This window comes from Ranitomeya imitator, chromosome 3, assembly GCF_032444005.1.
Source record: "Ranitomeya imitator isolate aRanImi1 chromosome 3, aRanImi1.pri, whole genome shotgun sequence".
Classification (NCBI taxonomy): Eukaryota; Metazoa; Chordata; class Amphibia; order Anura; family Dendrobatidae; genus Ranitomeya; species Ranitomeya imitator.
The window spans coordinates 600,039,539-600,054,037 of record NC_091284.1 but is presented as its reverse complement, the minus strand read 5'-3'; positions in this window follow the sequence as shown (position 1 = coordinate 600,054,037).

Below are 14,499 nucleotides of genomic sequence, written 5' to 3'. Positions count from 1 at the left end.
ATTTAGACAAAGGTACCAAATGGACCATCTTAGAAAAGCGATCACAAACCACCCAAATGACCGACATCTTTTGAGAGACGGGGAGATCCGAAATAAAATCCATAGAAATATGCGTCCAGGGCCTCTTCGGGACCGGCAAGAGAACAGCAGGGCTTAGCCCGAGCACAAGTCCCACAGGACTGCACAAAAGAACGCACATCCCGTGACAAAGACGGCCACCAGAAGGATCTAGCCACCAAATCTCTGGTACCAAAGATTCCAGGATGCCCAGCCAACACTGAGCAATGAATCTCAGAGATAACTCTACTAGTCTATCTATCAGGGACAAACAGTTTCTCCGCTGGGCAACGGTCAGGTTTATCAGCCTGAAATTTTTGCAGCACCCGCCGCAAATCAGGGGAGATGGCAGACAAAATTACCCCCTCTTTGAGAATACCCGCCGGCTCAGGAACACCCGGAGAGTCAGGCACAAAACTCCTTGACAGGGCATCAGCCTTCACATTCTTAGAGCCCGGAAGGTACGAAACCACAAAATCAAAATGGGAGAAAAATAACGACCATCGAGCCTGTCTCGGATTCAACCGTTTGGCAGACTCAAGATAAGTCAAATTCTTGTAATCTGTCAAGACCACCACGCGATGCTTGGCTCCTTCAAGCCAATGACGCCACTCCTCGAATGCCCACTTCATGGCCAACAACTCACGATTATGTTAGCTGTTTTTGATATTAGTGGTAGGACCCGCAATATTATGGGGACCCTTGGCGTTGGGTTGCGGGCTTACTTTATTTTGGCCAAAATATTAAACCAATACCCCATATAGTGTATGCATTTATCATATGCATGCATTTTTTTGCACTTTATCATATCCTTTTTTGCAGGATGTGGCCAGGCCTCTTTATGTTGGCTAGGTTTTTCTGGGGCGTCTGTCACTGTGTGCTGCATTTTTTTAGTGCTGGGCAGCCCGCCTGTTAATACAAGGGGCGTCATCAATAGGTTGCATACAGACACTGTGCACCACACTTATCAGTGTGACTGGCGTCCTATGTGAGTCATATCAATGTGCATTTTTTCTGCTAGGCAGCCAACCCCTGCAATGTTTGGTTGGGGTGGCTGTTTTTATCAAGTAGTTTGCACCTGTGCCGCCCCTAGCCTTTATCAGTGGAGGCCTGCTGCATCCTGCTTAGTGTGCATTTGTCATCAAACAGGGTTTTGGGAAGGCCGTATCTCATGGTATGTATTTTTTCTGAGTTTTTTCTATGTTAGCTGTTTTTGATATTAGTGGTAGGACCCGCAATATTATGGGGACCCTTGGCGTTGGGTTGCGGGCTTACTTTATTTTGGCCAAAATATTAAACCAATACCCCATATAGTGTATGCATTTATCATATGCATGCATTTTTTTGCACTTTATCATATCCTTTTTTGCAGGATGTGGCCAGGCCTCTTTATGTTGGCTAGGTTTTTCTGGGGCGTCTGTCACTGTGTCCTGCATTTTTTTAGTGCTGGGCAGCCCGCCTGTTAATACAAGGGGCGTCATCAATAGGTTGCATACAGACACTGTGCACCACACTTATCAGTGTGACTGGCGTCCTATGTGAGTCATATCAATGTGCATTTTTTCTGCTAGGCAGCCAACCCCTGCAATGTTTGGTTGGGGTGGCTGTTTTTATCAAGTAGTTTGCACCTGTGCCGCCCCTAGCCTTTATCAGTGGAGGCCTGCTGCATCCTGCTTAGTGTGCATTTGTCATCAAACAGGGTTTTGGGAAGGCCGTATCTCATGGTATGTATTTTTTCTGAGTTTTTTCTATGTTAGCTGTTTTTGATATTAGTGGTAGGACCCGCAATATTATGGGGACCCTTGGCGTTGGGTTGCGGGCTTACTTTATTTTGGCCAAAATATTAAACCAATACCCCATATAGTGTATGCATTTATCATATGCATGCATTTTTTTGCACTTTATCATATCCTTTTTTGCAGGATGTGGCCAGGCCTCTTTATGTTGGCTAGGTTTTTCTGGGGCGTCTGTCACTGTGTGCTGCATTTTTTTAGTGCTGGGCAGCCCGCCTGTTAATACAAGGGGCGTCATCAATAGGTTGCATACAGACACTGTGCACCACACTTATCAGTGTGACTGGCGTCCTATGTGAGTCATATCAATGTGCATTTTTTCTGCTAGGCAGCCAACCCCTGCAATGTTTGGTTGGGGTGGCTGTTTTTATCAAGTAGTTTGCACCTGTGCCGCCCCTAGCCTTTATCAGTGGAGGCCTGCTGCATCCTGCTTAGTGTGCATTTGTCATCAAACAGGGTTTTGGGAAGGCCGTATCTCATGGTATGTATTTTTTCTGAGTTTTTTCTATGTTAGCTGTTTTTGATATTAGTGGTAGGACCCGCAATATTATGGGGACCCTTGGCGTTGGGTTGCGGGCTTACTTTATTTTGGCCAAAATATTAAACCAATACCCCATATAGTGTATGCATTTATCATATGCATGCATTTTTTTGCACTTTATCATATCCTTTTTTGCAGGATGTGGCCAGGCCTCTTTATGTTGGCTAGGTTTTTCTGGGGCGTCTGTCACTGTGTGCTGCATTTTTTTAGTGCTGGGCAGCCCGCCTGTTAATACAAGGGGCGTCATCAATAGGTTGCATACAGACACTGTGCACCACACTTATCAGTGTGACTGGCGTCCTATGTGAGTCATATCAATGTGCATTTTTTCTGCTAGGCAGCCAACCCCTGCAATGTTTGGTTGGGGTGGCTGTTTTTATCAAGTAGTTTGCACCTGTGCCGCCCCTAGCCTTTATCAGTGGAGGTCTGCTGCATCCTGCTTAGTGTGCATTTGTCATCAAACAGGGTTTTGGAAAGGCCGTATCTCATGGTATGTATTTTTTCCAACAACTCACGATTACCAACATCATAGTTACGCTCAGCAGGCAAAAACTTTCTAGAAAAGAAAGCACATGGCTTCATCACCGAGCCATCAGAACTTCTTTGCGACAAAACAGCCCCTGCTCCAATCTCAGAAGCATCAACCTCAACCTGAAACTGGAGCGAAACATCTGGCTGGCACAACACAGGGGCAGAAGAAAAACAACGCTTCAACTCCTGAATAGCCTCTACAGCTGCAGAAGACCAATTGACCACATCAGCACCCTTCTTGGTCAAATCAGTCAACGGTTTAGCAACAGTAGAAAAATTAGCGATGAAGCGCCGATAAAAATTAGCAAAGCCCAGGAACTTTTGCAGGCTCTTCACAGATGTCGGCTGAGTCCAATCGTAAATGGCCTGGACTTTAACAGGGTCCATCTCGATCGTAGAAGGGGAAAAAATGAACCCCAAAAATGAAACCTTCTGAACTCCAAAGAGACACTTTGACCCCTTCACAAACAAGGAATTCGCACGAAGGACCTGGAACACCATTCTGACCTGCTTCACATGAGACTCCCAATCATCCGAAAAGACCAAAATATCATCCAAATACACAATCAGGAATTTATCCAGGTACTCTCGGAAGATGTCATGCATAAAGGACTGAAATACTGATGGAGCATTGGGAAGCCCGAATGGCATAACCAGGTACTCAAAATGGCCTTCGGGCGTATTAAATGCTGTTTTCCATTCATCGCCTTGTTTAATACGCACAAGATTAAACGCCCCTCGAAGATCTATCTTGGTGAACCAACTAGCCCCTTTAATACGAGCAAACAAATCAGACAGCAACGGCAAAGGATACTGAAATTTGACTGTAATTTTATTAAGAAGGCGGTAATCAATACAAGGTCTCAAAGAACCATCCTTCTTGGCCACAAAAAAGAACCCTGCTCCTAACGGTGATGACGACGGGCGAATATGGCCTTTCTCCAAGGATTCCTTTATATAACTCCGCATAGCGGCGTGTTCTTTCACAGATAAATTGAACAATCGGCCCTTAGGAAACTTACTACCAGGAATCAAATTAATTGCACAATCGCAATCCCTATGAGGAGGTAGGGCACTGGCTTTGGGCTCATCAAATACATCCCGATAATCCGACAAAAACTCTGGAACTTCAGAAGCAGTGGAAGACGAAATAGACAAAAATGGAACATCACCATGTACCCTCTGGCAACCCCAGCTGGACACAGACATAGATTTCCAGTCCAAAACTGGATTATGAACCTGTAGCCATGGCAACCCCAAAACGACCACATCATGCAGATTATGCAACACCAGAAAGCGGATATCCTCCTGATGTGCAGGATCCATGCACATGGTCAATTGGGTCCAGTACTGAGGCTTATTCTTGGCCAATGGCGTAGCATCAATTCCTCTCAATGGAATAGGATACTGCAAGGGCCCCAAGAAAAAACCACAGCGCCTAGCAAACTCCAAGTCCATCAAATTCAGGGCAGCGCCTGAATCCACAAATGCCATAACAGAATAGGAGGACAAAGAGCAAATCAGAGTAACAGACAATAGAAATTTAGACTGTACCGTACCAATGGTGGCAGACCTAGCGAACCGCTTAGTGCGTTTAGGACAATCGGAGATATCATGTGTGGAATCACCACAGTAAAAACATAGCCCATTCCGACATCTGTGTTCTTGCCGTTCAGCTCTGGTCAAAGTCCTATCACATTGCATAAGCTCAGGCCCATGCTCAGATAGTACCGCCAAATGGTACACAGCTTTACGCTCACGCAAGCGTCGATCGATCTGAATGGCCAAGGACATAGACTCATTCAGACCAGCAGGCATGGGAAACCCCACCATGACATCCTTAAGGGCTTCAGAGAGAGCCTTTCTGAAGATTGCTGCCAGGGCACATTCAATTCACTGAGTGAGCACAGACCACTTTCTAAACTTCTCACAATATATCTCCTCTTCATCCTGACACTGACACAGAGCCAGCAAGATTTTCTCTGCCTGATCCACTGAATTAGGTTCGTCATAAAGTAATCCAAGCGCCAGGAAAAACGCATCAACATCAAGCAATGCCGGATCTCCTGGCGCAAGGGAAAATGCCCAGTCTTGAGGGTCACCACGTAACAAAGAAATAATGATCTTTACTTGTTGAACAGGGTCACCTGAGGAGCGAGGTTTCAAGGCAAGAAACAATTTACAATTATTTTTGAAATTCAAGAACTTAGATCTATCACCAAAAAACAAATCAGGAATTGGAATCCTAGGCTCTGACATCGGATTCTGAAACACAAAATCTTGAATGATTTGTACCCTTGTAGTGAGATTATCTGTTGTGAATTCTGTGGCAGAGCTCCCTCCTGTGGTCACAAGTGGTACTTCGGCTGATTCTCTCTGTGAGCTTCCGTTGGTGGAGGAGAGTGGTACTGCGGCTTCTGAGTTTCCTTCCTCAGGTGATGTGGTGAAGTCGTTAGGTGCTGCTCTATTTAACTCCACCTAGTGCTTTGATCCTGGCCTCCAGTCAATGTTCTAGTATTGGACCTGTTTCCTCCTGGATCGTTCCTGTGGCCTGCTGCTCTGTGGTAGGCTTATTTTCTATCTTCAGGCTAGCTAGTTTCTCAGGCTGTGCCGAGTTGCATAGGGAGCGTTAGGCGCAATCCACGGCTGCCTCTAGTGTGGTTGGAGAGGATTAGGGATTGCGGTCAGCAGAGTTCCCACGTCTCAGAGCTCGTTCTATGTTTTTGAGTTATTGTCAGGTCACTGTATGTGCTCTGACTTCTATGTCCATTGTGGTACTGAATTACCTTATCATAACAGTACTGGAGGCCTAAAGTGCTAATGATTCTCAATAGAGGGAAAAAAGAAGTTCTGAGACCATTTTTTTTTCTCTGCACTGTGTTTTGCCTTTTTTTTCCCCTAGACATTTGGGTGGTTCAGGACACAGGTGTAGCGATGGACATTAAAGGTCTGTCTTCATGTGTGGATCAGCTCACGGCAAGAGTACAAAATATTCAAGACTTTGTGGTTCAGAATTCTATGTTAGAACCAAGAATTCCTATTCCTGATTTGTTTTTTGGAGATAGAACTAAATTTCTGAGTTTCAAAAATAATTGTAAACTATTTCTGGCTTTGAAACCTCGCTCCACTGGTGACCCAGTTCAACAAGTTAGGATCATTATTTCTTTTTTACATGGCGACCCTCAGGACTGGGCATTTTCTCTTGCGTCAGGAGATCCTGCATTAAGTAATATTGATGCATTTTTCCTGGCGCTCGGATTGCTGTACGATGAACCTAATTCAGTGGATCAGGCAGAGAAAAATTTGCTGGCTCTGTGTCAGGGTCAGGATGAGATAGAGGTATATTGTCAGAAATTTAGAAAGTGGTCTGTACTCACTCAATGGAATGAAGGTGCGCTCGCAGCTATTTTCAGAAAGGGTCTCTCTGAAGCCCTTAAGGATGTCATGATGGGATTTCCTATGCCTGCTGGTCTGAATGAGTCTATGTCTTTGGCCATTCAGATCGGTCGATGCTTGCGTGAGCGTAAATCTGTGCACCATTTGGCGGTATTATCTGAGCATAAACCTGAGCCTATGCAGTGCGATAGGACTTTGACCAGAGTTGAACGGCAAGAACACAGACGTCTGAATGGGCTGTGTTTCTACTGTGGTGATTCCACTCATGCTATCTCTGATTGTCCTAAGCGCACTAAGCGGTTCGCTAGGTCTGCCACCATTGGTACGGTACAGTCAAAATTTCTTTTGTCCATTACCTTGATCTGCTCTTTGTCATCTTATTCTGTCATGGCATTTGTGGATTCAGGCGCTGCCCTGAATTTGATGGACTTGGAGTATGCTAGGCGTTGTGGGTTTTTCTTGGAGCCCTTGCAGTGTCCTATTCCATTGAGAGGAATTGATGCTATGCCTTTGGCCAAGAATGAGCCTCAGTACTGGACCCAGCTGACCATGTGCATGGCTCCTGCACATCAGGAGGTTATTCGCTTTCTGGTGTTGCATAATCTGCATGATGTGGTCGTGTTGGGGTTGCCATGGCTACAAGTCCATAATCCAGTATTAGATTGGAAATCCATGTCTGTGTCCAGCTGGGGTTGTCAGGGGGTACATGGTGATGTCCCATTTCTGTCTATTTCGTCATCCACCCCTTCTGAGGTTCCAGAGTTCTTGTCTGATTACCGGGATGTATTTGATGAGCCCAAGTCCGATACCCTACCTCCGCATAGGGATTGTGGTTGTGCTATCGATTTGATTCCTGGTAGTAAATTCCCAAAAGGTCGACTGTTTAATTTATCTGTGCCTGAGCACGCCGCTATGCGGAGTTATGTGAAGGAGTCCTTGGAGAAGGGGCATATTCGCCCGTCATCGTCGCCATTAGGACCAGGGTTCTTTTTTGTGGCCAAGAAGGATGGTTCGCTGAGACCTTGTATAGATTACCGCCTTCTAAATAAGATCACGGTTAAATTTCAGTACCCCTTGCCGTTGTTATCTGATTTGTTTGCTCGGATTAAGGGGGCTAGTTGGTTCACCAAGATAGATCTTCGTGGAGCGTATAATCTTGTGCGTATTAAGCGAGGCGATGAATGGAAAACTGCATTTGATACGCCCGAGGGCCATTTTGAGTATCTAGTAATGCCATTCGGACTTGCTAATGCTCCATCAGTGTTTCAGTCCTTTATGCATGACATCTTCCGAGAGTACCTGGATAAATTCCTGATTGTGTACTTGGATGACATTTTGATCTTCTCGGATGATTGGGAGTCTCATGTGAAGCAGGTCAGAACGGTGTTTCATGTCCTGCGTGCTAATTCTTTGTTTGTGAAGGGATCAAAGTGTCTCTTTGCTGTTCAGAAGGTTTCATTTTTGGGGTTCATCTTTTCCCCTTCTACTATCGAGATGGACCCTGTTAAAGTCCAAGCCATCCATGATTGGACTCAGCCGACATCTCTGAAAAGTCTGCAAAAGTTCCTGGGCTTTGCTAATTTTTATCGTCACTTCATCTGCAATTTTTCTAGTATTGCTAAACCATTGACCGATTTGACCAAGAAGGGTGCTGATGTGGTCAATTGGTCTGCTGCTGTGGAAGCTTTTCAAGAGTTGAAGCGTCGTTTTGCTTCTGCCCCTGTGTTGTGTCAACCAGATGTTTCGCTTCCATTCCAGGTCGAGGTTGATGCTTCTGAAATTGGAGCAGGGGCTGTTTTGTCGCAGAGAAGTTCTGATTGCTCGGTGATGAAACCATGCGCCTTCTTTTCCAGGAAGTTTTCGCCTGCTGAGCGAAATTATGATGTTGGCAATCGAGAGTTGCTGGCCATGAAGTGGGCATTCGAGGAGTGGCGTCATTGGCTTGAAGGAGCTAAGCATCGCGTGGTGGTCTTGACTGATCATAAGAACTTGACTTATCTCGAGTCTGCCAAGCGGTTGAATCCTAGACAGGCTCGTTGGTCGCTGTTTTTTGCCGGTTTTGACTTTGTGATTTCGTACCTTCCGGGCTCTAAAAATGTGAAGGCGGATGCTCTGTCTAGGAGTTTTGTGCCCGACTCTCCGGGTTTATCTGAGCCGGCGGGTATTCTCAAAGAGGGAGTAATTGTGTCTGCCATCTCCCCTGATTTGCGGCGGGTGCTGCAAAAATTTCAGTCTAATAAACCTGATCGTTGCCCAGCGGAGAAACTGTTTGTCCCTGATAGGTGGACGAATAAAGTTATCCCTGAGGTTCATTGTTCGGTGTTGGCTGATCATCCTGGAATCTTTGGTACCAGAGAGTTAGTGGCTAGATCCTATTGGTGGCCATCTCTGTCACGGGATGTGTGTTCTTTTGTGCAGTCCTGTGGGATTTGTGCTCGGGCTAAGCCCTGCTGTTCTCGTGCCAGTGGGTTGATTTTGCCCTTGCCGATCCCGAAGAGGCCTTGGACACATATCTCTATGGATTTTATTTCAGATCTTCCCGTCTCTCAAAAGATGTCAGTCATTTGAGTGGTCTGTGATCGCTTCTCTAAGATGGTCCATTTGGTACCCTTGTCTAAATTACCTTCCTCCTCTGATTTGGTGCCATTGTTCTTCCAGCATGTGGTTCGTTTACATGGCATTCCAGAGAATATCGTTTCTGACAGAGGTTCCCAGTTTGTTTCGAGGTTTTGGCGAGCCTTTTGTGCTAGGATGGGCATTGACTTGTCTTTTTCCTCGGCTTTCCATCCTCAGACTAATGGCCAGACCGAACGAATCAATCAGACCTTGGAAACATATCTGAGATGCTTTGTTTCTGCTGATCAGGATGACTGGGTGTCATTTTTGCCTTTGGCTGAGTTCGCCCTTAATAATCGGGCCAGCTCGGCTACCTTGGTTTCGCCGTTTTTCTGCAACTCTGGGTTCCATCCTCATTTCTCTTCAGGGCAGGTTGAGTCTTCGGACTGTCCTGGTGTGGATACTGTGGTGGATAGGTTGCAGCAGATTTGGACTCATGTAGTGGACAATTTGACCTTGTCCCAGGAGAAGGCTCAACGTTTTGCTAATCGCAGACGCTGTGTGGGTCCCCGACTTCGTGTTGGGGATTTGGTTTGGTTATCTTCTCGTCATATTCCTATGAAGGTTTCCTCTCCTAAGTTTAAACCTTGTTTCATTGGTCCGTATAGGATTTCTGAGGTTTTTAATCCTGTGTCTTTTCGTCTGACCCTTCCAGATTCTTTTTCCATACATAACGTATTCCATAGGTCATTGTTGCGGAGATACGTGGCACCTATGGTTCCATCTGTTGATCCTCCTGCCCCGGTTTTGGTGGAGGGGGAGTTGGAGTATATTGTGGATAAGATTTTGGATTCTCGTGTTTCAAGACGGAAACTCCAGTATCTGGTTAAGTGGAAGGGTTATGCTCAGGAAGATAATTCCTGGGTCTTTGCCTCTGATGTCCATGCTCCCGATCTTGTTCGTGCCTTTCATATGGATCATCCTGGTCATCCTGGGGGCTCTGGTGAGGGTTCGGTGACCCCTCCTCAAGGGGGGGGTACTGTTGTGAATTCTGTGGCAGAGCTCCCTCCTGTGGTCACAAGTGGTACTTCGGCTGATTCTCTCTTTGAGCTTCCGTTGGTGGAGGAGAGTGGTACTGCGGCTTCTGAGTTTCCTTCCTCAGGTGATGTGGTGAAGTCGTTAGGTGCTGCTCTATTTAACTCCACCTAGTGCTTTGATCCTGGCCTCCAGTCAATGTTCTAGTATTGGACCTGTTTCCTCCTGGATCGTTCCTGTGGCTTGCTGCTCTGCATAGCTAAGTTCCGCTTTTGCTATTTTGTTTGCTGTTTTTTCTGTCCAGCTTGCTTATTTGTTTTTTCTTGCTTGCTGGAAGCTCTGGGACGCAGAGGGTGTACCTCCGTGCCGTAAGTTCGGTACGGAGGGTCTTTTTGCCCCCTTTGTGTTGTTTTTTGTAGGGTTTTGTGTTGACCGCAAAGTTACCTTTCCTATCCTCACTCTGTTCAGAAAGTCGGGCCTCACTTTGCTAAATCTATTTCATCTCTACGTTTGTCTTTTCATCTTAACTCACAGTCATTATATGTGGGGGCTGCCTTTTCCTTTGGGGTATTTCTCTGAGGCAAGGTAGGCTTATTTTCTATCTTCAGGCTAGCTAGTTTCTCAGGCTGTGCCGAGTTGCATAGGGAGCGTTAGGCGCAATCCACGGCTGCCTCTAGTGTGGTTGGAGAGGATTAGGGATTGCGGTCAGCAGAGTTCCCACGTCTCAGAGCTCGTTCTATGTTTTTGAGTTATTGTCAGGTCACTGTATGTGCTCTGACTTCTATGTCCATTGTGGTACTGAATTACCTTATCATAACAATTATCCATCCAAGAGGACAGACCTTTAATGTCCATGTTTACACCAGTGTCCTGAACCACCCAGAGGTAAAGGGGAAAAGAGAGACAGAACACACTGCAAAGAAAAAAAATGGTCTCAGAACTTCTCTTATCCCTCTATTGAGATGCATTAGTACTTTGGGCCACCTGTACTGTTATGACCTGGTGGTCAGGACAATAATGGACCTGGTGGTTAAGAGCACACGGAATGACCTGATAGTTACTGATAATAAAGGACGAGCTCTGGGACGTGGGAACTCTGCTGACCGCAATCCCTAATCCTATCAAACACACTAGAAATAGCCGTGGATTGCGCCTATCGCTCCCTATGCAACTCGGCACAGCCTAAGAAACTAGCTAGCCCTGAAGATAGAAAAATAAAGCCTACCTTGCCTCAGAGAAATTCCCCAAAGGAAAAGGCAGCCCCCCACACATAATGACTGTGAGTAAAGATGAAAATACAAACACAGAGATGAAATAGATTTGGCAAAGTGAGGCCCGACTTACTGAACAGACCGAGGATAGGAAAGGTTACTTTGCGGTCAGCACAAAAACCTACAAAAAGACCACGTAGAGGGCGCAAAAAGACCCTCCACACCGACTCACGGTGCAGAGGCGCTCCCTCTGCGTCCCAGAGCTTCCAGCAAGCAAGACAACAATAAAATAACAAGCTGGACAGAAAAATAGCAAACCAAAGAAATACAAGCTGGAACTTAGCTTCTGCTGGGAAGACAGGTCACCAGAACGATCCAGGAGAGAACTAGACCAATACTGGAACATAGACAGGTGGCATGGAGCAAAGATCTAAGTGGAGTTAAATAGAGCAGCCCGACAACGAACTAACCTCGTCACCTGTGGAAGGAAACTCAGAAACACCCACCAGAGGAAGTCCATGGACAGAACCAGCCGAAGTACCATTCATGACCACAGGAGGGAGCCCGACAACAGAATTCACAACAGAGACCATACGAACTCCATGCAGATATTGTCCTTGGTGGATTTTGACCCAGGACCCAAGCACTGCAAGGCTGCAATGTTAACCACCCTATTGTGGTATTGTGCTGGTATTGTACTTCAACCAGGAGTCCCCATTTCACAATATAAATTCTTTGTGCTAACAGTGTGGTCCTTAAACCATGCCACATTTAAGCATTGGACAGGGCTTGGAGCAGTATTTCTTGCATAAAGTTTGATCAGTAACTGGTGGATGAGTGACAGCTGTAGGCCTGGTGCTCTGAGAGCAGTGCCAAATTCAGGCAGCAAAAATAAAAACCCAACTTGGAGACAAAATATTTCCCAAAATTATGGGCAGATACCACAAAAAAAGTGGCATCAATTTCTATGTATTTATTTTTTATATAACTTATATAGCAACAATAATTTCACATTGCTTTACAGATATTTACAGACATTTGTGGTACTGTCTCCAATGAGACTTACAATCTAAATTTCCTATCAGTATAACTTTGGAGTGTGAAAAAAAAATGAGTACTGGGATGAAACCCTTACAAACATGGGGAGAAGATACAATCTCTTTGCAGATACTGTCCTTGGTGGGGTTGGAACCTAGTACTCCAGCTATCCAAGGATGCTCATGTTTTTGCTTTGACGACTCAATGTTCACGGGGTAGAAAGCCTATCACTGCGATGCCCACTGTGTGCCTCACTGTGGTTTTGGGGAAAACCACTGTCAAGATTGTCTTCAAGCAAGTTTTGTTACTGCAGCATGCATCCCTTTTCAGGGAGAAAGCATCTGGCAAAATTAACTTTTGAATCATGGATTGATCATACAGGCAACTCAGTTGTGAACACTATTTTGAATCCTAACAACATGGGCAACAATCATGTTGCAGATAGTGCTGCAAGAAGGCGCTCATAGATCGGTCTCTTTAATGAGTTATGAGTCCACAGTGTGTTGGTGGTGGGATATCACTCAAGCTTGTCTCCTCCATTCCATCCTGCCACCACGGAGAACAGAGAGGGTATCATTATCCTCTTTATCTTCTAACTGTTGCATGTCCATCACCTCTTCCTTCTTGTCCTTCTCATCCTTCTCTATTTGTTCCTCCAATGGAAATCGCCTGTGAGATGACAAACTTGAACTTAGATATATTGATAGTCCTTCCGTATCCTCCTCTGTTTTCTCCTCTACCCCAGCATCACCTCCTCCCGCAGACTATTCAAATTGTGCGCCAGCATGTAGATGACAGTAATAGTGATGAATATGATGGCATTGTCAGAGCAGAAGGGTGCAGAGGTCTTTCATCTGTGTCCACTCCACAAGTGTGAATTGCACCATGTCCGTACTGTGTACTGTGCGTACTGTGCTATGCAAAGTGTCATACTGCACCAGGCCTCAGTGCTACTGTCACAGTCGCTGCAACATATTCAGAGTTGAATATCAAGGTGTAGTCACATCGCATATCAACCAGTTGACCAGTAGGCAGAAAGATCTCTCTACCAATTTAAATGGAATGATGGAAGTGAGCACACAATGACAGTGGTTTCCGCATTAGCATATCCAGGCTGGGACAGTGGTGGAGGAATTTCAGTACCATCAGATTGAGGATGCGAGTCATGCAAGACATGTGTGTGAGGTGTAGGACCGCCACCAAGTTTGAACTGGCCTTCCCTGGCTCAAGGTTGAGTGGAGACAGCCATTGCTCAAACTCGTCATGGATAGCTGTCCACAACTCTTGATCTGTATGACTGAGAGCTCCAAGGCATAATAATTTTAACACTGCCTGATTGCGGTGAGACCTGGCTGCACAGTATGGAGGTGGGGGATTCTCTCTGTAGTGTTGGAATGTGTGTCTCATTAAGGCAGTGGTTGAAGACACAGGTGGAGGCTCTAGAGGAGGTGAAGGAGGCACAAGCCCTGGGGATTCCAAGACTTGATGTTTAATGACACCTTTATGTATAGTGCTTTAGTTCTCCATCCCTTGATGATTATTAGTTTAGTACTCCAACTCAAGCTGTTCAGTAGGTTAGTTGTTATGATCAGGTGACCTTGGAGCAGCATGAAAACTTTCACTGGAGTACGTGGTAACTATACTGACCGCAAACCCTGATCTTAACACCGCAACTAGAAGTAGCCGTGGGGTGTGCCTAACAAAACCTAGACACCTCGACACAGCCGGAGGACTAAATACCCCTATAGATGGAAATAGGAATTCTACCTTGCCTCAGAGCAGAACCCCAAAAGATAGGCAGCCCCCCACAAATATTGACTGTGAGTAGTAGAGGAAAAGACACACGCAGGCAGGAAACAGGATTTAGCAAATGAGGCAACACTAGCTAAATAGGAACGGACAGGACAGGATACTAAGCGGTCAGTATTAAAAATCCTTCCAAAAATATCCACAGCAGAAAATACAAAAACTCCACCATCTAACTAAAGATGTGGAGCGTATATCTGCAACTCCAGAGAATCCAACAAGACTGAGAAAACACTGACACAGTCTAAGCTGGACAAGAGAAAAACAAATGAATAGCACAGAATATAAGCACACTGAATGTGTGCCACAGAAAAAGAAACAGACACTTATCTTTGCTGAATTGGCAGCTAAGCAGGAGAAGCCAGAAAGTGATCCAACACTTCACAAGAAACATTGACAACTGGCAAGGACTAATGAATCCTGCACACCTAAATATCCCAGTCAGAACTGCAATCAGCAGATACACCTGGCCAGGACTGCGATTCAGAGACAACTGCATTCCCACCTACAACCACTGGAGGGAACCCAAAAGCAG